A 21,701-nucleotide genomic window follows, 5' to 3' on the forward strand; every position below is an offset into this window, starting at 1 on the left:
CTCCGCGCAGCGCCAATCGCAGAGAAGATGGCGCCGCGGAGGGTCAGGTCGTTTCAGGCTCCCGGCGCTGCTACTGCTGCTGCTCTTCCTCGGGCCCTGGCCCGCGGCGAGCCACGGCGGCAAGTACTCGCGGGAGAAGAACCAGCCCAAGCCGTCCCCGAAACGCGAGTCCGGAGAGGAGTTCCGCATGGAGAAGTTGAACCAGCTGTGGGAGAAGGCCCAGCGGGTGAGCGCGACCCGCGGGCGGTGGAGCGGGGCCTGGGGGCGGGGGCCGTGGTTGGGGTCGTTGGAGCGGGGCCCAGGGGTCGGAGGCGGAGGGGGGCGCAGCCGGGGCACCTGTGCCCCACGCGCCCTGTCCTTGGCACAGCCTCCCCCAAGTGTCAGGTGGGGCGCCCCGACCCCTTCTGCAGCAGGAAAGGTACCCATGCCGGCGACGACGCCGTGTGAGGCAGGTGGCGGCCGGCACCCCGAGGGTCAGTGTCGCCCTCCCCAGCCTGGGCGGCCTGCTGACCCTAGCGTAGGGACAGAACCAGGCTAGATCACAGGTCTCCTGCCTCCCGAGCCTTTGCCTGTTCCCTCAACCTTATCTCCCTATGTGGGGGAACAAGAAAAACAAAATGTTGGGTAGAAAGACGTGTCCAGGGACAGAAGGAATCCCAGTAGCAAGCCCGTGCTTGTTCATTTGAGCGAGAAATGAGGAGGTGAGGAGATGGGATCGGTTTAGAGCACATAAAACGCGACCTTGGGAATGCTGAAAGTCAGTCTTAACAGGGCGCTCACCTGACCTCTCCTTCATTTGAGAGATGAGGGTACGGAGGCCCCGAGGGGAAAGGGCACCCCCAAGGTGGCTCGGCCGGTGGGGCCCCCCGGGACAACAGCTTCCTAACTGGTGCGTGACCCTGGGCCAGCTGCTCTCTTCATTAAGATACGGTTGCTTCATTTGTTAGGTGTTCCTGAAAACACCTGAAATGGGTGTTTTCGAACTATGCCGACCATCTGGGCCTCATTATCTCATCTCAAATGCAGGAGTCAGATTAGATCTCTGTCTCAATAGTCCAGTTTTAAGCATTCCTGAGTCTTTGAGAGGGAAAGTAAATGATTTGCAGAATAAGAAGGAACTTTTGGAACGAAAAGGGAGAGGAGAAACAGGTGGGGGACAGATAGACGGTTATAAGACTGCGTGGGGATGGGGATTGACGCCTGGGCATCAGCTCCACAGGCCCTTCCTGAACTGCTCCTGGGACCAGCAGTCAAGCCCCATGCGTAATGTTCAGCCTGCGGAGGTGGGAGAACGCTCTGGGCTGGAGCGGCAGGGCGGCTTCTTGGAGGAAGGGATTCTGGAGGGGCTGGGGACACGGCTGGGTTTGGATGTGTTGATGGCCTCCCAGCAGCAGGGAACAGGTGTGACCAGGAGCAGCCGGGATGCAGTGCCGCCTCCCCGTGCCCACTGCACTGGGCATCTGTTGAGTGGGTGGAGTCCCCCCTCCCCATGAGGAATGGGGAGCCCAAAATAGACTCCCTGACCAATTGGAGGTGGCGCTGAGGAAGTGCACTCGGGCCCAGGAACCCCAGCGGCTCCCTTTACTTTTGGGTGCTGGCCCAAGTCTTCCACCTGCTCTGCAGGGCCGCCCTGGTGCGCTCCACCTTACCTCCAGCCACCTCCAGCTGGTCCTCTGTCTTTGTCAGCCCAGGCCCCCTGCAGCAATACGCCTGCCCTCAGGCTGCCCCTGCACTGGTCCGGCTACCCTCGGGCTGCCCCTGCACTGTCCCCCGGTGCTGGGTGCTCGCCTGACCAGTTTCAGTCTTGGGTCGGGTCATGTCTCCTGAACCTCCCTGAGGTTCACTGGGCACCATGGTAGGGCGAGCTGCTCACCTCCACTTTGGACTGAGCCTTGGACTAGATGATCTTTCTGGTCCCTTTAAGTCCTGAAGTTCTAGTTGTGTGGGCAAGTCTTTTTTGCTGAACAGAACGTGAAATTCTTCGAGGGTGAGAGTGTTTTGGGGGATTTTGTGTGTCTTCCCCCCTTCCAGAGAGCCTGGTACTATGGCAGGCAGGCCTGCAGAGCCCATTCGTCTTGATTTTCCTTCCAGATAACAGAAGCTTGGAGGGTGGCGGTGCTGTGAGGGTGTTCTATCCTGGAGCCAAGTGTGCAGGCGTCAGACCCGTCCGGGTCTTTTTGAGGTTCTCAGTGGCGGTAGCGCATCCCGGGTGGTCTTTGTGCTGTGGCTCTTGCTGCCGAGCGTGCCAGGGCCCAGGGTGGTCAGGAGGCAGGAGGAGCCACAGTCAGTTCGAACGTAGGGGCAGAGAATTGTTCGTGCAAACAGTCACTCCAGTCGGCTTCTTACCCCACCTGACTCGCCGCTCTAGGTAGGTATCAGACGGAGACGGGGTCTTGGATCGCCCCCTGGAAGATAACTGAGGTGAGGGCTGCTTTTTCAGAGAAGCACGTCCTGCCCGGCTCTGCAGCCACTGCTCTCAGCCTCCTGCGACCTGCGCTCAGCAGCCAGGATGGTCTTGTCCTTTCTTTGGTTTGCTTCATGAAAACATCGTGTCCCTGTTTTCTGCATGTAAAGCCACATCCTGGCATATAGGATTGCGTAGTGTGTCAGTAGGCATAGGGTGAAGGGAGCGTTTCAGGAAACCTTTGCCTTTGATGGGCTGTGAGACCTGCGTTGAGGTTGCCGCCAAGAAGATGCTGAGACCCGCTTTCATCAGGCGAGACCCGGCCGGGGGGTGCTGCTTCATCCTCTCCAGCAACTTGAATCTTGACTTTCTGTGACTCTCCCAGTTCCTCTTTCACAGGCGGGCTCCACTGTGTTGCAAGACTCCTGAGCAGAGGCTGTCCCTGGAGCTTTGGAGGTCGGAGGCCATGCAGAGCCCTTGTGCTCACAGACGCCTTCTGAGGACTCTGCCTCTTCAGAGCTCTGTGTGTTGTGTTGATGCTGAGGAGTAAGCTCCAGGGTCTGCATGGTCCAGCTGCGGCGCTCAGGGACACACTCGTGTACCTCTTGGCCTGGGCTGCACGGTGCCATGAGCTCGGAGTCCTTGGCCATAGGTCCTTAGTTTTTTTGGTTTTTTGTTTTTTTGTTTTTTTTGAGACAGAGTCTCACTCTGTCGCCCAGGCTGGGGTGCAGTGGCGTGATCTCGGCTCACTGCAACCTCCGCCTCCCAGGTTCGAGTGATTCTCGTGCGTCAGCCTCCTGAGTAGCTGGGATTACAGGTATGCACCACCATGCCCGGCTAATTTTTATATTTTTAGTAGAGACGGGGTTTCACCATGTTGGCCAGGCTGGTCTCGAACTCCTGGGCTCAAGTGATCCTCCCGCCTCTGCCTCCTAAAGTGTTGGGATTACAGGTGTAATCCCAGGAGGCACCACACGCAGACGGTCCTTAGTTCTGACATGAATGGTGACTGCAATGAGAGTGTGTGAAGCATCTTGTTCTCAGAGGTCTGACGAGTGGAAACTGAGATCTGCAGAGAGGAGCCCTCAGAGCCCCACCCCAGCTCTCAAGCATCCCCCCTGGCTTGAGAAGGGCCTCTGAGGATGGGCCAGCCAGTGGCCTCCATGGGCACCTAGGACTCGCCAGGCCAATGCATGACCTCACAGCAGCTCAAGGTGGGTATGGCTGTGCCCTTGTCCATGGAGCTCAGGTGGAAGGAGCTGGGGCACAGTGGCTGGGCTGGGACAGTGCATGCCACCTGCCGTGGTGAGACAGGTACAGCGTGCCAGGAAGCCTTGGTCACCGCCACAGCCTGCTCCTCATGGTGGGTGCCTTGCAGTCTGGCACGGGCACTCAGGTGAGCGCTGGGAGGATGGCACGTGCCCTCTGAAGAGGTGGTCCATTGGCGGTCCTGGTGGCATTGGAACCTGCCCAGCCTGAACTGTGCTGTGTGTGCAGGTTGACACCAGTGGTGTAGCTGTGGACCCTGGCCTGGGTTTCCTGGGGCGTTGAGAAGCAGCAGCAGGTTATTGGAAAGTTCCAGAAAGCTCTGCTGGCACGCGGGTGGTGCTGTGTGGGGAAGGGCCACTGCTGAGGTCCCGAGCAGTGCTGGGCCCTTGGGTCTGGTCAGGAGGACACGGTCGGCTCTGCTTGTGTCTGAGGACACAGGACCGGCGTCGTTTGATCAGCTGAACCGGCTTTCTTGCCTGCATGTATACCCTGGCTGTTGATGATTTGCCTCGCTGCTTCATGTTTGACAGGTTCTTTTCTGCAGTTGGTCTCCACAGGGTACTTCTAACTTGATGCGTTAACATTTAACTTGAGAGAGGTGAAAGAATCCAGACGTGGGGTCTGGGGTCTGCACGTGACCTGCTGGTCTTCCTCTGTGCAGAGCTGGGGCTGCTTTCTGTGGTGGTGCTGCCAGGCTGGCCCCTTCCGCGCTGAGCACTGGCAGCCACACATCAGGGGAAAGGGAGCTGGCTTTTGTGAGACATGCGGTGTGAAATTTAGACCCCCTGTTGCCTGAGAGTTGGGGAATCAGAGGGAGACAATGACTTTCCCCTGTGGGTTGCAGATTTTACAGCCCACGGAGCACCTGCCCTTGATTCTCCCAGCACCCTAGGGAGGCAGACAGGAAGCCAGTGAGGACTGCAAGTTACAGGGGTTGGTGCCTGGCTGTGAGCCTGCCAAGACGGGCCCAGGACTTCAGCAGCCCTGGGTCTTCAGCTCCGCTTTCCAGCGGGCAGCCCATGGGCAGTCATGGGACACCTGCGTCCTCTCCCCTGCAGCCAAAGAGGGCAGACCTGGGGCCCCTCAAGGCCAGCACACAGTTGAGAGCATGGGCCTGGATTGCCTGCCCCAGGGTGCTGCTTCTGGCTCGGACCATCACTGTGGGCCTCGCATCTCAGACCCTCCCAGGCAGTGCAGCGCGGTAGGTAAGGCGCCTACAGGGTAGCAGCAGCCACGGGGAAGTAGAGATGGAAGCAGACCTGTTCCTCCAGGAGTTTGGGTCACAAACAAGATAGGCAGGTGTGGGCTCCCCCTCCTCCTGAGGCACAGACTGCCCCTCCTGAGAGTTCAGCGTCACTCAGGTGCCTCATTGTCCTGGGTCCTCCTGCTGGGAATGCTCAGATCAGACCTCAGGTCTCCTAGGGCCTTCCAGTGGACGCCGCAGGCGAGTGTCCAGGGCACAGAGGGGCACGGGGTGGAGCTCTGGGGAGAAGGGGCTGGGTGGATGGGGCTGGCTGGGGAAGAGGCACGCAGGTAGGGGTGTGTCGAAGGCTGCCAGGGAAAGGGTTTTCAGGTCGGGACAATCCTGGAAAGCAGCCCCTGCAGAGATGGGGGCGCAGAGCATCTACCAGGAGGGCCCAGACAAAAGACTGCCCTGGGACCACCCACCAAGGGTTAGAGAACCTTCTAGAGAATTAGAAGCTTTCCTCTGCCCTAGGCCCTGCCATTCATTTTGTGCCTACCGTTTGCTATCTGTTTACCATTGGGGATCTTGGCTCAGTAATCTGAATTCGTCCCTAACTAAATTTTAAACTCCTGGAGGGTGGGGCCTGTGTGGCTAGGGCAGCCGCGGATAGTCAGGCTGGGCTTCTGAGAGGAGAGAGGGCGGAGCTGACAGCCCCAGCACCCAGCTGGAGACAGGGCCTGTGGTCAGGGGTCTCCTTCCTCCCAGGCCCAACACAGACTGAGCTGCAGGGAGCAGGATGGGCTCAGTCTAGATACAGGCAGAGTGAGGCGAGGAGGTTCCGGAGTGTGGGGTGTGCCAAACACACAGAATTGGCTTCGCGCGAGTCTTGAAAGAAATGTGTGCCCCTGCGCGGCGCGGACCTGAGGGCTGGGCCTCCTGAGGTCTCGGGCTGCAAGGCAGTGTGGGCCACAAGGCGGCGCGGGCTGCGGGACACTGGGAAGGCAGCCGGCTCTTGACGCTTCCTGGGGATGTTCACTGTTTTACATAAACTTTATTGAAATATAACACACATACTTTGGATACTAGCTTGTGTTGTATTTATGTTAGAAAATAGCTAATGAAATATAGATAAAAGATTAATATTTCAAATCTCTAAGGGGAAACAGACTCCATATTGAAACACACATGATCAGAGGCAGGCGTTAGGTGATGGGCACCTGGAGCTCAGAGGCAGGAGCTGGGGTTCCCTCCTAGAGCCATGGGCAGCTCGTGAGGACCAGCCCCGGGGGAATGTGAGAATGCAGGTGCTCAGGGAGGGGGACCCTCCTGAGAGCTGAGAGGTTTGGGGATCTGCACTGCACAGTGCCGAGCACTTCCTTTGCTGCAGGACTCCACAGAGCCTTTAATGCGCTGGCGTCACGACAGGCATGCGGTGCAGCCTCCCCAGTTAGCCAGGGACAGCACCCTGTCTCCGTGAACCCTGGTGCCACCTCATGACACGTTCTGGTTCACACAGCTGGGCCACTCTGCTCTGCACGGAAGAGCCTTCGCTTCCCTGAAGGGCTCGCCTGCCCCAGCACACGCCTCTTAGCGGCCGGGCCAGCCCTGAGGCCAGAGTTGATGAGAGCTGGCCGGTGGGTTTCCTTCTGCTGCTTGCCTCGGCCGCCTGGCATTCTGGCCCAGTCATTCTGACGTGGGGACACTCTTGGCCTAAATCCTGTCTTTGCAACCAAAAAGCAGTGTGCCCAGCGGTCACCTCACTTTCTCCCTTCTCTCACCCAGGGTCCCAGAGCTGGGAGGGCAGGGGTGGGATGAAGGAAGCGTGGCCTGCCCTGCGGAGAGGGATGAGGGTGGGGTGGGGAAGTTCCTCAGCCCCAGTGCGGCAGCTCATTCCGGGGCGCTGCCTGTGTGGTCTACGCCAGCAGGTAAGTGAGAGGGTGACAGATTCCTGCTCCAGAAGGATCTGGGGCTGTGTAAGAACCGTCTCAGCAAGACAGTTCGGATCATGGTACACTTGAGAGGTGGTGACTGAGGGTCTTTGGGAAATGAAGATGGGGCAGATCTGAGATTACAGTGATTTTTTTTTTAAAAAGAGCTTCTAGGTGTCTGTGTCCTTGCAATGTGTATCTGCAATGGTAATGCAGTGGGTATCTTCTTCCTGCTCTGTTTATCCGAGTGCCCGATGACTGTCCTCAGGTGCTAGGGTGGGGTGTCCTGTTACAGCCGGACAGGAATGAGCAGCCGCTGCTGGTAGGGAGCCCCCGATGGACTTGGGGTTTCCAGATCGTGTATACAGACAGGCCTAGAGAATGGTGTCCATGTTGAGTTCTTGTCTAAACCTGTGGGGTTTGAATCCTGCGGACAGTGACCCTGACTCCACCTCTTCCTGGTCTCCCAGAACCTCCCGGTGGCCAGCCTCTTCCGAGGTCAGTTTCCCGCTGTGTCCTGGTCCATCCTGCTCGTGGCTCACAGGCTCCTCCCCTTCGTTCGCAGCTGCATCTTCCTCCCGTGAGGCTGGCCGAGCTCCACGCTGATCTGAAGATACAGGAGAGGGACGAACTCGCCTGGAAGAAACTAAAGCTTGACGGCTTGGACAAAGATGGGGAGAAGGAAGCGAGACTCATACGCAACCTCAATGGTACATTTGTTTCTTTCCTAATGCAGGTCGAGTATCCCTCTTCCTAAATGCTTGAGAGCGGCAGTGTTTTGGATGTCGGATTTTGTTTTTGGATTTGGGAATATTTGCATTATGCTTAATCTGGATATCCAAAATGAGCCTTTCCCCTGAGCATCCTGAGTGCCCAGAAAGCTTAGGATTTGGGTTGGGGGCTCACCCTCATGAGGGAGGTGGCCACTGGCTTCAGAGGTTGGCGAGGCTAACCCTCATGAGGGATGGTGGCTGCTCGCCTCAGTGCTGTGGGCTACGCCTCTGACTCCTTGGCTCTTGGCCAAGGGGCCCATTGGGCACAGCCTGCGGGGGGCTCTCCTCTGAGCACAGATGCGCCCTTGGCCGTGGTCTCGGGTTGCTGTCACAGGTGCCATTGGCACGCCAGAGGGAGGGCCAAGGCAGGGGCACTGGGTGCAGGAAGGGGCCGGAGGACAGCAGGAGGCTCTGTCACCCAGAGGAGGAAGCAGTCTCCCCTAGCATCTTGAAGTTTTGGGGACATACTCCAGATGTTGTCAGAATGGACACTTGGTTGTGATGCACTTAGTGAGCCCTCGTCCCTGTGGGTATTCAAGAAGAGGCAGGACAGTCACCTGCTTGGTACCAGCATACGGAAGACAGGTGTGTCCTCAGAGCCAGGAGGGTTTTAAATGACAGAGTTGCGACTGTTCCTTTTGGACCCTTCTCCTCCACCATCCTCCCTCACCACGGGCCCGTCAGCAGGGCACTGGCGGGCAGAGGACGCACACCAGGTGGGCCCGTGGGACTGGGGTTGGGGCTGCTCCGGAGAGTCGAGTGCTCAGCTGCCTGCTGTCAGCTATGTGTAGCAGCCCTAGAAGCTGCTGCGCCTCCACCCAACTGCTGCCCCTGGGCCTGACCCCAGGCACCCCTTCCCCAATCCCCTCCCCCGCTGCTCCCTGTGTGACCTGGGCCCCCGGCATAGTCCCCTGCCCCCCACCTCCATTTCCTCCTCCTGTCTCACAGGACAGTGGTGTGAACCAAGTGGGATACTCCCCACTGGGGTGGGGGTGGGGGTGGCTGCCATCGCACTTGTTGCTGTCGTGAGGGTGGCCCCAGAGCCCTGGCCATGTCTGGAGTCTGCTGTAGCCCTGCTTTTCACACGTGCTGATGGCCTCAGGCATTGCAGCGCCTGGGTTGTCTCTGGTAAGGAGAGGAGGTGTCTACGGAGTTCCTTCGTTAGGCCTGATGCTCTAACACCTACTCCTCAAAACTCGTTGTCGTCCCATTTGACAGGCTCAGAGAGGGTGATTTGTCTGGCGTTGCAGAGCTGAGTAGTGCAGCAAAGATTTGGAGCCAGGGTTTTCTGACTCCTGAGCAGGTGGTCTGTTCCCAGCCACCCCTCTTCTCCCATTGGCAGGCATCAGTAGACATGTCATGTGGCTGCGCCCGGGTTAAAGACAGAGGGCTGGCTTCATTTTTGCTGGTTTATGTCACCATGTTCAAGAGTCTAGGTGGGACGTAAGCCAAGACATGGCGGTAGGGACTGCCGGGGGAACAGAGACATGGCTGAAACAATTCTGGATGGTTGCATCCCCACCAGCATGTCTAGTGGGCCATTCCCAAGGGCCAAGAAAGAGCCTGTCCTGGAGGTGCCCCCAGGAAGAAGGGACTGGCTATGCAGCAGGGCAGCATTTGGGGCCTGGAGGAGACAGAGCAGCTTGCAGGGGGCACAGAAGTGGGCTAAGAACCAGCTCCCTCCTGCACGCCAGGCAGTGTCCTTGCAGAGTGTCCAGGTCTGTGGCCCAAGTGGAGCTGTCTTGTTTTCTGCCATTGCCTAGTGACCTGGCAGAAAACTTAGTGGGACTCTAGGAGCTGGCGTCCCAGAAGCAGACCGTGCCCACACTCAGGAGAGAGGCTCGTCCTGGCCGGTTGCCCGCCATCTTCTGGGTGTGGCCCCTGGACCCCCAAGGTCCCCCGTGCCATTATCAAGTCTGATACCATACCTGGGGGACCAGCCATAGCCAAGTGTGCCTGCCCTTGGCACCCTCCATGCTGAGGTCCACCCTGAGACAGACGGGCCACGCTCCACTCTGCCCTGCCCTGCTCTGCTCTGGGGTTCGCTCCTGTCCTCACCCTCACTGCGCCCCCAGGGCCACTTCACTCCCCAGGCAGGGAGTGTGGGGCGGCGTCCATCCTCCCCAGGCAGGGAGTGTGGGGCGGCGTCCGTCCTCCCCAGGCAGGGGGTGTGGGGTGGCATCCGTCCTCCCCAGGCAGGGGGTGTGGGGCCACCTCCGTCCTCCCCAGGCTGGGGGTGTGGGGTGGCATCTGTCCTCCCCAGGCAGGGGGTGTGGGGCAGCGTCTGTCCTCCCCAGGCAGGGGGTGTGGGGCCACCTCCGTCCTCCCCAGGCAGGGGGTGTGGGATGGCGTCCGTCCTCCCCAGGCAGGGAGTGTGGGGCCGTGTTCATCCTCCCCAGGAGCTCTAAGGGCTCGGTGCTCCTGAGGCCGCCTCCAGCTTCAGTGCTCTGTGACTCCATTCCATGCAGAACCCAGCACCTCCAGAATCCAGAACCTTCCATAGTCCCTGCTGCTGATCGCAGCCTTGGGCACTCTGCCTTTTGATGGGGTCTGACCAGCCACTTTGGGCTCTGGCTCAGAGCTTTTGGCTCCAACTAGGAAGGCTCGAGCCAGGCTAGCCTCAGAGCCCCAGGACATGGCCCAGCCTCCCTGTCTCCCCCTCTCCTCCTCTCGGGCTCAGGGGTGCACAGCCTGGGGTTGTGACCTCAGTGCTGCTGAGCAGTGGCTGGACTTGGGGGTCTGGGCAGGACGGCCTTCACAGGCAGGCCTGGCACTGGCTTTCTAAGGCCAGGAGGCATCCAGGCCACTTTTTTAAAAAGTTTGTGTATTTTTGTATGTATTTATTTCATTTATTTTCTCATCCCCCACAGCCGGTATTATTTATTTAATTATTTATTTATTTTAAAAGATGGGGTCTCACTTTGCTGCCCTGGCTGGTCTTGAACACCTGGGTTCAGACGGCCCTCCTGCCTTGGCCTCCCAAAGTGCTGGGATCACAGGCATGAGCCACCGCGCCCGGCCTAAAATAGTTATTTCAGGTATAAATTCCCTGCCATGGAAGACAGGCCCAGCATGTGGTTGAGCTTTGAAGCGTGCATCTACGGGACCCGTGCCCAGCGCCAGCAGCTCTTGACTGCTGTCAGGAGAGACGGCTTTCCTCAGGGACAAGACCACAGGCTGTTTTTTCACGCTTAGGAAGATCACAAGCGCTTCCAGGCTGGAACACGAGAAGCACATGCTGCGTGTGGCCTTGAGACCCCCATGGCCCAGGCTTCCAGACAGAATGAGACAGGAGGGATCAGAGGCCAGGGTGGTGTCGATGAGAAAGGAGGCCTGAGGCTTTCAGGGTGTCCCTGGAGCAGGGACAGTCCCCAGGGCTGGCAGTGACAGAGGATGGACCTTTGGGAGAGGTGCGGGGGTGGGGCCTGCTGAGCCCAGAGCATGTGGAGGCCCCGCTGGGAGTAGTTCTGTCCAGTAGGGTCACGGGTGAAGGTGAAGGCCCAGAGGAGGCGCTGGGGTCCAGGAGTCACCATCTGGGTGAAGAGGTCCCGGGGTGAGGGGAAGTGTGAGGCGAAGGGAGGCTCCGAGCCCAGCATCTTGGGAGAGGCCTACTCGGGGCCCTCTCGGCCCGGAGGGGAAGGCAGGACCCCATTCTGTGGGAGGCGGGGCCCTGGGAGAATTCCCCCAGCCCCCAGGAAAGGGCCGGCAGGCAAGCCCACCGCCAGCTAAGGAGGCGGGTGGGGTTGCATGGGCCCCGGATTCCAGGGGACTTAGTAGAGGGCCTGTCACACAGAGCCACAGCACAGGACTTGGAAGTGGGAACTGGGGCCTGGGGAGAGCTACTGCCGGAGGGCGAGGCCAGCCCCTAGGCTCTGCTCTCACATCCCAAGTGCAGGACTTGTCTGCAGCTGAGTCCTGTCGGCACCAGGGCCCGCGTCGAGCGCCTGCTTTCATATCATGTTGGTGGCAGCGTGTGGTGACAGACACAGCCCACAGATGCCGAGTCCCCCCTAGGGAAGCGGGGCTAGGGGAGCACCACGTGGGCAGATCCTAGAGGGCTCCCCGAGTGGCTGGGCCACAGCACACTGCAGACTAATTATTCCTCCTGGCTGCTACCAGTAACTTTTTGTTAGAAGCTGCTGACACTGACGTTTTTCCTTTAGAAACTGTTTTTCCTCCCAATAAATATAAGATGTGTGCTGTCAGAAAGCCCTGCCACCCTGCACAGTCTGCAGGTGGCCTCTGTCCTGTGGTCCTTAAGAGTTTTTGCCCTATGGTAGCAGGTGAGGCTGCAAATTTTGTTCTTGAAAATCTGTGCAGCTGGTCGCTAAAGACGGGCCAATCGGTAACCACTCTTACAGCCCAGCCCACCAGCTGCTTCCGACAGCTGCGTCTCATGGGGACACAGCTTGATGGAGGACTCCAGCCGGTGTGTCCCTGGTAGGAAAGAGGGAGGTCCTGGGGGTGTCCCGTGAGTCGCCAGACCCTTTCCTAAGCGCTGGGAGACCACAGACCCCACGCTTGTTTATATTCTTGTTCTCCCCAGATCTCCAGTGGTCATCCAGGAAATGGGTGAAAGGAAACTACTGGAAAATGAGAGGCAAACCTGTCTCACCCACCGTGGCAACCCAGATGTGTTGGCTGTTGACTGTTTTTCACAGGAAACCATATCAAATAGAACCTCCCCTCTCTCCTAGTCATCTTGGCCAAGTATGGTCTGGACGGGAAGAAGGACGCTCGGCAGGTGACCAGCAACTCCCTCAGTGGCACCCAGGAAGACGGGCTGGATGACCCCAGGCTGGAAAAGCTGTGGCACAAGGTACTCTTCGATTGTTTGCATACCTTGCAGAATTGGTGCCGTTACGCTGAGTGTTAAGGCGGGGGCTGTGAGGGGCAGTCTCTGCTCTGCATGGGAGCCGGGGTTTGGGAAAGTCTCAGGAAGACGGTGGCTTCCTAAGGAAGCCATTCCACTGTCGTTCTGTGAATCTTTTCAGCTTTCCTGTTTAGAAGATTCCTTGCTCTTTGAGTAAAGGAGCTCTGTTTGGCCTGCAGCTGTCAGACCTTCAGCTCAGGTCACGTGTGGTTAGGGACGGTGACGTAGCATGGGCTGCGTTCTTTACTCTGTGTCGGATTTTTAGTGTAGTGAGTGGTGCCGTGGACGTGCCTCAGTGATTAGAAGGGTGCCCTCGTGTGTGGGGCTGGCCTTTCACCCTGTGCCTGGGAAGGGTGCGGGGGCCTGGTGCGGGGCCAGGCGCTGGGACCCAGCAGGGCCTGGTGGGCCGTGGCAGGGTGTTTACCTGCCGCAGCTCCCCCATTTCCAGCGGCTCCTGCTCCAGAACAGTTTCTCTGGATCACATTGATTTGGGGTCAACAGTTAGACTTCTTGTACTAGCCCAGTCACAGCTCATTGTCCTTGGCCAGGAGAGATGGAGTTGGTAGAAGGGGGCTGAGAGGGAGAGAGGGCCCTGTGTGGCCTCCCTGGACGTGTGTGAGCCACGTCACCCCACAACCGGGAGGCAGGTGGGATGACAATGAGGGGCTGGCAGAGGTCCCCCTAGGAAGGTGGCCTTGCTGTCCTCACCACCTGCAGCTGGGAGAGCCAGGCAAGCCCAGGGTCACTGGGCTGCTGCCCTGTCCCCCTCCTTGGGATCTTCTGCTCCCCACCCCAGCCAGCTCGGTAGCCGTCCCCCGTTGAGCCTGGACACGTCCAGGAGAAGGGTGGTTGCCTGCCAGCAGCTCTTCTCCGGTTTGTTTTTTGTTTTCCTGCCCTTCGTGAGGCCAAGAACCTGGCCCGGCACTCACGTAGGCAAGGGCCTGCCTGGCCATGAGGAGTGGTCGGCTGAAGAGCGGCCCTGGCCACACGAGCCCGCGGCGGGTTCACTCCAGGCCTTGTTTCCCTCTTAGGCGAAGACCTCTGGGAAATTCTCCAGCGAAGAACTGGACAAGCTCTGGCGGGAGTTCCTGCATCACAAAGAGAAAGTTCACGAGTACAACGTCCTGCTGGAGACCCTGAGCAGGACCGAAGGTGCCCCCCGCCCCCACCCCCTCCTGCCCCCCACCCCTCCTGCACCTGAGGCTCGTTGTGCTCAGTGGGCAGCCTCGGCTCCCCTCGGGAACACGGCAGGGGCAGGGGGGCGGCACCAGACGCCCTCTCCCAGGGTTCCACCGGACTTGTGAGTGGGGAGGTTGCTGTGCAGGCAGGGCTGGCTCTGGGAGTCACCCGCCTGCATTGGATGAACCAAGTCCCACTGGCGCCTGCCCCCACCATGGGCACAGCTGCTGCCTTTGTCAGACCTGAGCTTCACTGATGGGTCCTTCATTCTGGACTCGTGACCCTCCCCAAATGTGTGACTTTCCCACCCCACAAAGCTGGAGTAAAATGGAGGGTGACCCAGCAGAGAGGGGGCAGGGCAGGGGTCCAGAGTCAGCCCCCAGGGGACCTGGTGCCCCAGCTGTCACCTCCAGGCACCACTTGGTGCGCGTGTCCCGGCGTCTCGCCTGTCTCGCCTGGAAAGGAAGCTGTGCCAACGGTCGTTTCTGCGGCACTGCAGGACCGCAGAAGGGGGACATTTTCAGCCCAGAAATGAGAGCGAGTTTGAGCTCCCCAGCAGTGGGCGTTATAGACAGTGGTCTGGGCAGGCAGGGCGAGGACTCCCAGCCTCATGGCGTCCTGCCTTCGGTTTTACAGAAATCCACGAGAACGTCATTAGCCCCTCGGACCTGAGCGACATCAAGGGCAACGTCCTGCACAGCAGGCACACGGAGCTGAAGGAGAAGCTGCGCAGCATCAACCAGGGCCTGGACCGCCTGCGCAGGGTCAGCCACCAGGGCTACAGCACTGAGGCCGGTGAGTGCCCGCCGGGACTGTTGGTTCCCGAGGGTGGGGCCGTCTCTGGTTGTGTTTTGGGGACAAGCAGGCAGGTGCTTGTAGCGACGGGAACCTGGGCCTGTGGACGCAGCAGAGACCCTCGGCGCGCTCAGTCTACCCAGGGGTGGTCACAGGCCTCGCTCCCAGGAGCTGTTCCATGAAGGTCACTCGCCGTCCCCAGCCTTGTACCTGGAGACTAGCGGAGGGCAGTGGCGGTAGCGGGCCTGGGAGCAGCCCTTCCCAGCGTCTCCCCAGCCTCAGCAGCACGGCCCCTCCCATGCTGCTGTTGGCCAAGAACAGAGACCACTTGTCAAACACAGCTCTGTCTCCATCTCATGCCACCCACACCGTCCATCAGTCCCCTTCAGCCCGGCAGGGGCAGGACGCCCGCTGAGGCCACAGAGCTTGTGGCTCCATCTCAGCAGCTCATCTCCCTCCACTGCAGGCCCTCAGTGGCCAGGCTCTGCACCACTGCTTCTTGCCCCGGACCCGGGCCAGAGCCTTGTGCAGGGTTTACCAGAAGCCTGCTGGCCTCACTCACACAGCTTCCGATTCTGTACCTCATCCTCCACGTGCACACTGAGCGCCAGCTGCACACCAGGCACTGCTCTAGGCTCAAGGAGGCAGCAGCCGCCAGGAGATGGCATCTGTGCCCTCATGGTGATAAGACAGCAGGGCTGGTCTCTGTCCCCGGTGCCAGGCAGAGCCACCGCCTCGTCTCCAGGATGGTCTGGCCAGAGGCAGCCTCCAGCACAGCAGTCAAATGTGTCCACGCAGGTCCAGGTCCCCTTGGTTGGCTGTGCTGCTGTCACCTGAGTGCCCTTGGGCAAGACCCCTCACCACCCACCCCCAAACCCAGGCTCCCTTAGCCTGACCTGGTGCTGGTGACTGTGTCAGCTGTAGGCTTTTGGCCGTAGTGTTGGGGGCTGGACCACCTTGTAGGCCTGCGATGCAGTTTGCTGAGTGCCTGTGCTGGAGAGACCCGGATGAGCCTGGCTATAGTCCATGCAGGAAAGGGCGACTCAGCCCCACACACTCCTCTTCCCACCTCGGGCTGTCCCCAAGGCAGTTGTGTCCAGCGGCTCCTGCAGTTCTCTTGCGGGTCTGCCTGGGCCTTCCAGCAAGCCCCTCCAGCCCAGGGTCCTCAGGGTCCTGAGCAGGAAGGGGTCAGCAGAGGCCACTGTTGCGGGGCTCCATGGGCAGGCGGCTCTGGACTACTCGCTCCTGGATGGAGAGTGGTGATGGCCCCGGAGTCTCTCACTGCGTCCCTTCGTGAGCACCAGGGTCCAGGAGCCGTCTTGGTTTGTTTGGCTCCTCCCAGGAGCCCGAATGTTTGACTTTCACGAGCACCACATCCTGCTGGAGACCCTGAGCAGGACCGAAGGGAAACAGCCTGTGCCTGAGTCTGGACCTGGCTGAACTTGCAGGCGCCCCCACCCGAGGTCCTGAGCAGCCTCTGCACACAGGCCACGTCCATCCTCTGCCTCCTGCTTCAGAGGCAGCCAGGGCGGGCTGTGGCGCTTCCCAGGCTCTGATGGAGGCAGGTGTTTCTGGACACAAAGGAGAAGCAGTTGTTTGGCCAAGGGGACAGAGAAGCCACATTTCAGCGAGGTCATGTGAGCTACTGAGCAGATGCCCTCTGTGCGCCACGAGACTTTGAGTGCACGCACCCGTGTTTCACACACATGCAGGTCGCGCCTGCAAACCCTCATAGGCTCCATGCACACTCAGCGTGGTTGCCGCGGGGCTGGCTGTGGTGTGCACCCCGGGTGCTGCTGAGGCCACTCTTGCTCCTCCCCTGCAGAGTTCGAGGAGCCCAGGGTGATTGACCTGTGGGACCTGGCGCAGTCCGCCAACCTCACGGACAAGGAGCTGGAGGCGTTCCAGGTAAGGAAACACGGCCCTCTCCTTCTAGCTCTCTCCTGTGGTGAAGATTCTCTTGCAGTTTCCGGGTAAGGAAATGCAGCCCTCTCCTCCGAGCTCGCTCTCTCAAGATTCTCGCAGTTTCTTCCTTAACCACTCGGTGAACCTGCTTGCGTTTTCCTCCTCATCTGCGTGGGAACTCGTGTTTCAGGGGCGGGGCCAGGCTCTGGAGGGAGGGGCTTTGGTTCTTTTGTCCGTGTCCACGTCTGAGCGTGGCCTTGGTGCGGGTACTGTGGATGGTCAGCAGTTGGTCGGGACCCAGCCACAGCCTGGGGGGAGGGGACCAAGGACACTACCGGGATCGTTTAGGGGTGTCACCGCTTCCTGAGATGGAGGCCCAGGGAGGGAAGGAGACCACCTCAGGTGGCAGGGGCTCCTGGGGCGTGTGGAGTGCCAGATCATTCTGAGGGTGGAGAATTATCAGCTCGGTGAGCACCCAGCAGGGCTGTGAGGAGTGGGGAGTCCAGCGGGGGTCCTGGGTGGGCAGCCTTGGGTATGGTATCCGGCCGTGAGTTCACCCAGGGTCCCTATAGCTGGTGTCTGTTGGGAGGGAGGTGGGTGTGGTCCTGCCCTCATAGGACTTGGGACTTTCCTGGCCCCTGGAAGGGCCCTTAGCACCTCCCCCAGAAAGGGGTCAGGAGCTTCCCTCTGGGGCTGGGGCACCTTAGCTGGCCGCAGGCATGTGCATGGGGCTTGGCAGGTGGGGCCACGTGGAGGGCCCTGGGTCTGGAGCGTGGGGTCAAGGCAGGGCAGGGCACCTACAGGAGCAGGGACAGAGCTGCAGTCCAGCAGCAGTGGAACCCAGGCAGGCTGGGGGCAGGGTGCAGAGGCAGCCACCACAGAAGCACAGCCCCTGGACATGGGGTCTGGCTGGGAACGAGCTGGAGGCCCCCCAGATTCGGGGGGCGGGGGTGCCATTTGCAGAGACAGGGAAGGGGTCGGCTTAGGGCTGCCGAGGAGGCGCGGGCTGGGACCCGTTGCTAGTGTGATGGCCTCCCAGCTGCCGCCCCCTCATTGCCCATGTCACCGCAAGGCCTGTCCTGCCCCGGGTATGGCGCCGTCCCTTGGCGTCCTTGCAGTTCACCCGGGACCACAAGATGGCGTGGCGAGCACGGGGAGGGAACACTCACCTATGGAAACCTTGTTCCAGGAGGAGCTCAAGCACTTCGAAGCCAAAATCGAGAAGCACAACCACTACCAGAAGCAGCTGGAGATTGCGCACGAGAAGCTGAGGCACGCAGAGAGCGTGGGCGACGGCGAGCGTGTGAGCCGCAGCCGCGAGAAGCACGCCCTGCTGGAGGGGCGGACCAAGGAGCTGGGCTACACGGTGCGCACGGGTTCCAGGACCGGGGAGGCCACAGTTCCCCTGCAGCAAAGATGAGGCCGCCCACATGCAGCTCAGGGCTTCCTGTAGATGGGGTGTGGGCCCCACGCTGTTGTCTTCCCTGTCCGAGTTGAACCCCAGGGCCACAAGTGTGTGGGGCACTGAAGGCCACAGCAGCCATGCTAGGGGAGCCCCCCGGGCTTGTAGTGCAGTCCCCCGACCCTCAGGTGTGAGCGCAGGCCCCGGCAGGCCACTGCCTCGTCCTCGTGTGACCAGGATGGGGCGTGACCTGGATACCCACAGCCAGCCCATGAGTCAGGGCACTCTCCAGCCCTTGAGACAGGCGAGCCCCCTTCCCCACAGCCCCTGGGATGTGAGGGGAGGAGGGGCAGAGCCCAGGAGAAGCCGAAGCCAGCGCACGGCCTTGCCACAGAGGCACAGAAAACCTTGGAAGCTCATGCCAAGTTCTTTCTGGAGGGAGCTGGGGCTCAGGAGCCCCATCTGTGCCCTTTAAACTTTGAACTGCAGGCATGTGTTACCGATTCAAAAATAGGAAAGGCCTAAAAAATAAATGAAGGTAGAAGTTCTGATAGGAGAGGGTGGTGCGGGTCTGCCTGGCAGAATGTGCAGGAGAGCAGCCTGCGGCCCTTGCCCGTGGGCAGGAGCTCAGGTCCAGGGTGAGCACCACCATGTGGGGTTTGCAGAGCGCTCCCGCGAGACGCGGGGATGGAATGCTAGCGTGCACCTAGCTTCACCTGACCACGGCAAAGCTCGGTGTTGGTTAAGAAAGCCGTGTGGCACTGCCTGAGGCGCCCGCACCGTTGGGGCAGAGGTCAGGGCCGCTGAGAGAAGGGACCTTCGGTGAGTTATTCACCCTGAGCCACGGGCTCCTATGTGGAGAGGGAGGTGGTGCCCACGAGCAGGGTTTTGTGAGAATCCGGAGAGAGCTACAGTGACCCCGGCCCAGGCTGGGCTGACGCAGCACCTGCTGCCACTGGGGTGGTATCTGTGGGGCTGCTCTGGGCTGTTGTGATGTGAGGAGCTGGAGGTCCCTCTCCTTCCCTCCCAGGTCCTGAGGAGGAAGGCACCTTTCCCAGAGCTCTGTCCCAGTCTCTCTGGTCATTACTTTTAAAAATAACACTGTGGGGCTGGGCACAGTGGCTCACACCTGTAATCCCAGCACTTTGGGAGGCTGAGGTGGGTGGATCATCTGAGCTCAGGAGTTCGAGACCAGCCTGGGCAACGTGGTAGAACCCCATCTCTACCAAAAATAGAAAAAATTAGCCGGGCGTGGCGGTGGGCACCTGTAGTCCTAAGTACATGGGAGGCTGAGGTGGGAGGATCACTTGAGCCTGGGAGGCAGAGGTTGCAGTGAGCTGAGATCATGCCACTGCACTCCAGCCTGGGTGACAGAGCGAGACCCTTTCAGTAAGTAAATAAATAACACCATGGGCCTATCACAGAGACCCTGAGCTTTCCACTTCAGCATGAACTGCTCCTGGCTGGTGGCTCTTAGCGTTCTTTGGTGGGATTTTCTAGTTAGCACTGAGCTGCTTTTGTGATTTGAGCATTTCTGGATGGGTGTGGAATTGGAAAGTCAGATGTGCAGGGCTTGCGCCTTTTCCTTTTGGATCGCGCGTCTCCTGACGTGAGGCTGAGCTCACAGAGCTGGCCTCGAGGCGCGCTGTCCCCAGCTGATGAGACGTTTCTGTCCACAGGTGAAGAAGCATCTGCAGGACCTGTCCAGCAGGATCTCCAGAGCTCCGCACAACGAACTCTGAAGGCATTGGGGAGCCCAGCCCGGCAGGGAAGAGGCCAGCGTGAAGGACCTGGGCTCTTGGCTGTGGCATTTCCGTGGACAGCCCGCCGTCAGGGTGGCTGGGGCTGGCACGGGTGTCGAGGCAGGAAGGATTGTTTCTGGTGACTGCAGCCGCTGCTGTCGCGACACAGGGCTTGGTGGTGGTAGCATTTGGGTCTGAGATCGGCCCAGCTCTGACTGAAGGGGCTTGGCTTCCACTCAGCATCAGCGTGGCAGTCACCACGCCAGTGAGGACCTCGATGTCCAGCTGCTGTCAGGTCTGATAGTCCTCTGCTAAAACAACACGATTTACATAAAAAATCTTACACATCTGCCACCGGAAATACTATGCACAGAGTCCTTAAAAAATAGAGTGCAGTATTTAAACCACCCGCTTGTTGGCTGGTCACTAAGTGTCCTGGTGGCTGGGGCCGGAGCCAGTGCTCGTGAAGGGATCGCGTCATAGCCAGCTTCCCCTCTGGGCCCCGTGGGTCTTTGCAGCCAACCTCCTTTTCCCGTGAGACGGCCCGGCCTGATTTAAAGCCAAGAGCGCTTGGGTTGAGTTTGAGGGGAAGATGTGGAGCGTGTGGTTCTGTGGACAGTCAGAGACTGTGGCCTGGGGGCAGCGTCTTTCAACTCTCACCTCTGCAGCTCAGGGACCTCGGGAGACCTCACCAAACCTGCAGGGCCTCCGTGTCCCTAAGTGTGCTGTGTAAATGCCCCATCTCACGGGGGAGAGACAGCCATGGAGGCCTTCCTCTGACCATAGCTGATGGACTGGCGGTTGCTCAGGTCCGGCTCCGAGCATGTTCCCGTGTCTGAGCCTGGAAGAGGCTCGGGTCCGGCTCCGAGCGTGGTTCCCTTCCCGTGTCTGAGCCTGGAAGAGGCTCGGGTCCGGCTCCAGGCATGGTTCCCTTCCCGTGTCTGAGCCTGGAAGAGGCTCGGATCCGGGTCCTGTTCCGAGTGTGGTTCCCGTGTTTGAACCTGGAAGAGGCTCCACCAGGCGTATTGTGTTTTGACTGCAGCTGGATCTTGGCTTGACTGTTGAGATCTGCCAAACATCCGCTAAGCTATCATTTCTGAGAAAGGTCAAGGCTAGAGGCAGCATGTCGGGAGTTGGTGCATCAGGGTTGGAAGGGCCCCAGGGTACAGCATGTGGGTGCCTGTTGCTATGTGGACTTGTGTGTGTGTGGCTGGTGGGGCGGGGGGTGGATTCTGGTTCTTTTTTTCCCCATTATCCTGAGAGCCTTAAGGTACTCAGTGTGTTGGTGAGACTCAGCCCTGTCATCTAGCAGAAGCGTGTTCCTTTTCATTGCTGTATAGTATTCCATTGCATGACTGTCCTGTGCTCTGATTTTAATGCACTTTATTGTGGGTGGATATTTGAGTTGCTTCCTTTCTGGGGTAATAACACTCACTTGGAAATAGCTGTGGTGAACACTCGTGTGGGGGTGGGGGTGGGGGTGGGGGCCGACTCTAGGAGCACCTAATGGATCTTACGAAGTGTGTTGTCCAAGTATAGAGATGATTCCAAAGTGGTTGGACTATGTTTCTTTCTCCCAGCCGGGTGGAAGGAGAACACTAGTGGATTGCTGAGACTTGGTGCTCGGTATTTTTAATTATGGACAGCCTGGCTGGCGTTTTGTGGTGTCTAATTGCGGAGTAGCGTGTCTTACTGTATAATGGCCTCTTTTGTATGTGGGAGACCATGGTGTTGAGGGGAGGCAGTTACACAAAAAGCCCAGATACCCAGTGTTAGTTCCATGGGTGTGGCTGGTCATGGTGCGCACTCACGAAGGACGTAGGTGATGCCCTCCACTCCGCAGAGCCAGTCCCACAGGGGTACCCATTCTGACTCCTACCACCACAGCTCCCTACCTCCCGCCTGCCATGGGTTCCACGTGCATGGCTCTGGGCAGTCTGTGTCTTTGCGTGCGTCTGTGTATGTCTGCGTGTATCTGCTTACATTTGCTCAGCATCTGAGATTCACCCAGGCTTTTGCGTGGATCAGTGGCAGACTCCTGATTGCCGCGTGGCGGCCTGTTGTGTGGGTGTGTTCTGCATGTGTATCCAGTCCCTACTCAGGAGTGTACGTTTCCAGTGTGGGTTGCAGTCAGGATCCATTTCTCCCTTAACTTTCAGATTATTTGCTGCATAGGCTTTTTTCTCCTAATTTGGCGCCTTTGTCAGAAATCAACTGACCTACCTGTGTGGGTCTGTTTCTGTTT

At 59.3% G+C, this 21,701-nt stretch overlaps 1 pseudogene; it reads left to right on the forward strand.

Moving 5' to 3' along the window:
• The first annotated feature begins 27 nt into the window (after nucleotides 1–27).
• On the forward strand, nucleotides 28–19,863 carry LOC115933156 (alpha-2-macroglobulin receptor-associated protein-like; annotated as a pseudogene).
• The last annotated feature ends 1,838 nt before the right edge of the window (nucleotides 19,864–21,701 follow it).

Source organism: Gorilla gorilla, chromosome 12 (genome assembly GCF_029281585.2).
Source record: "Gorilla gorilla gorilla isolate KB3781 chromosome 12, NHGRI_mGorGor1-v2.1_pri, whole genome shotgun sequence".
Taxonomy (NCBI): Eukaryota; Metazoa; Chordata; class Mammalia; order Primates; family Hominidae; genus Gorilla; species Gorilla gorilla.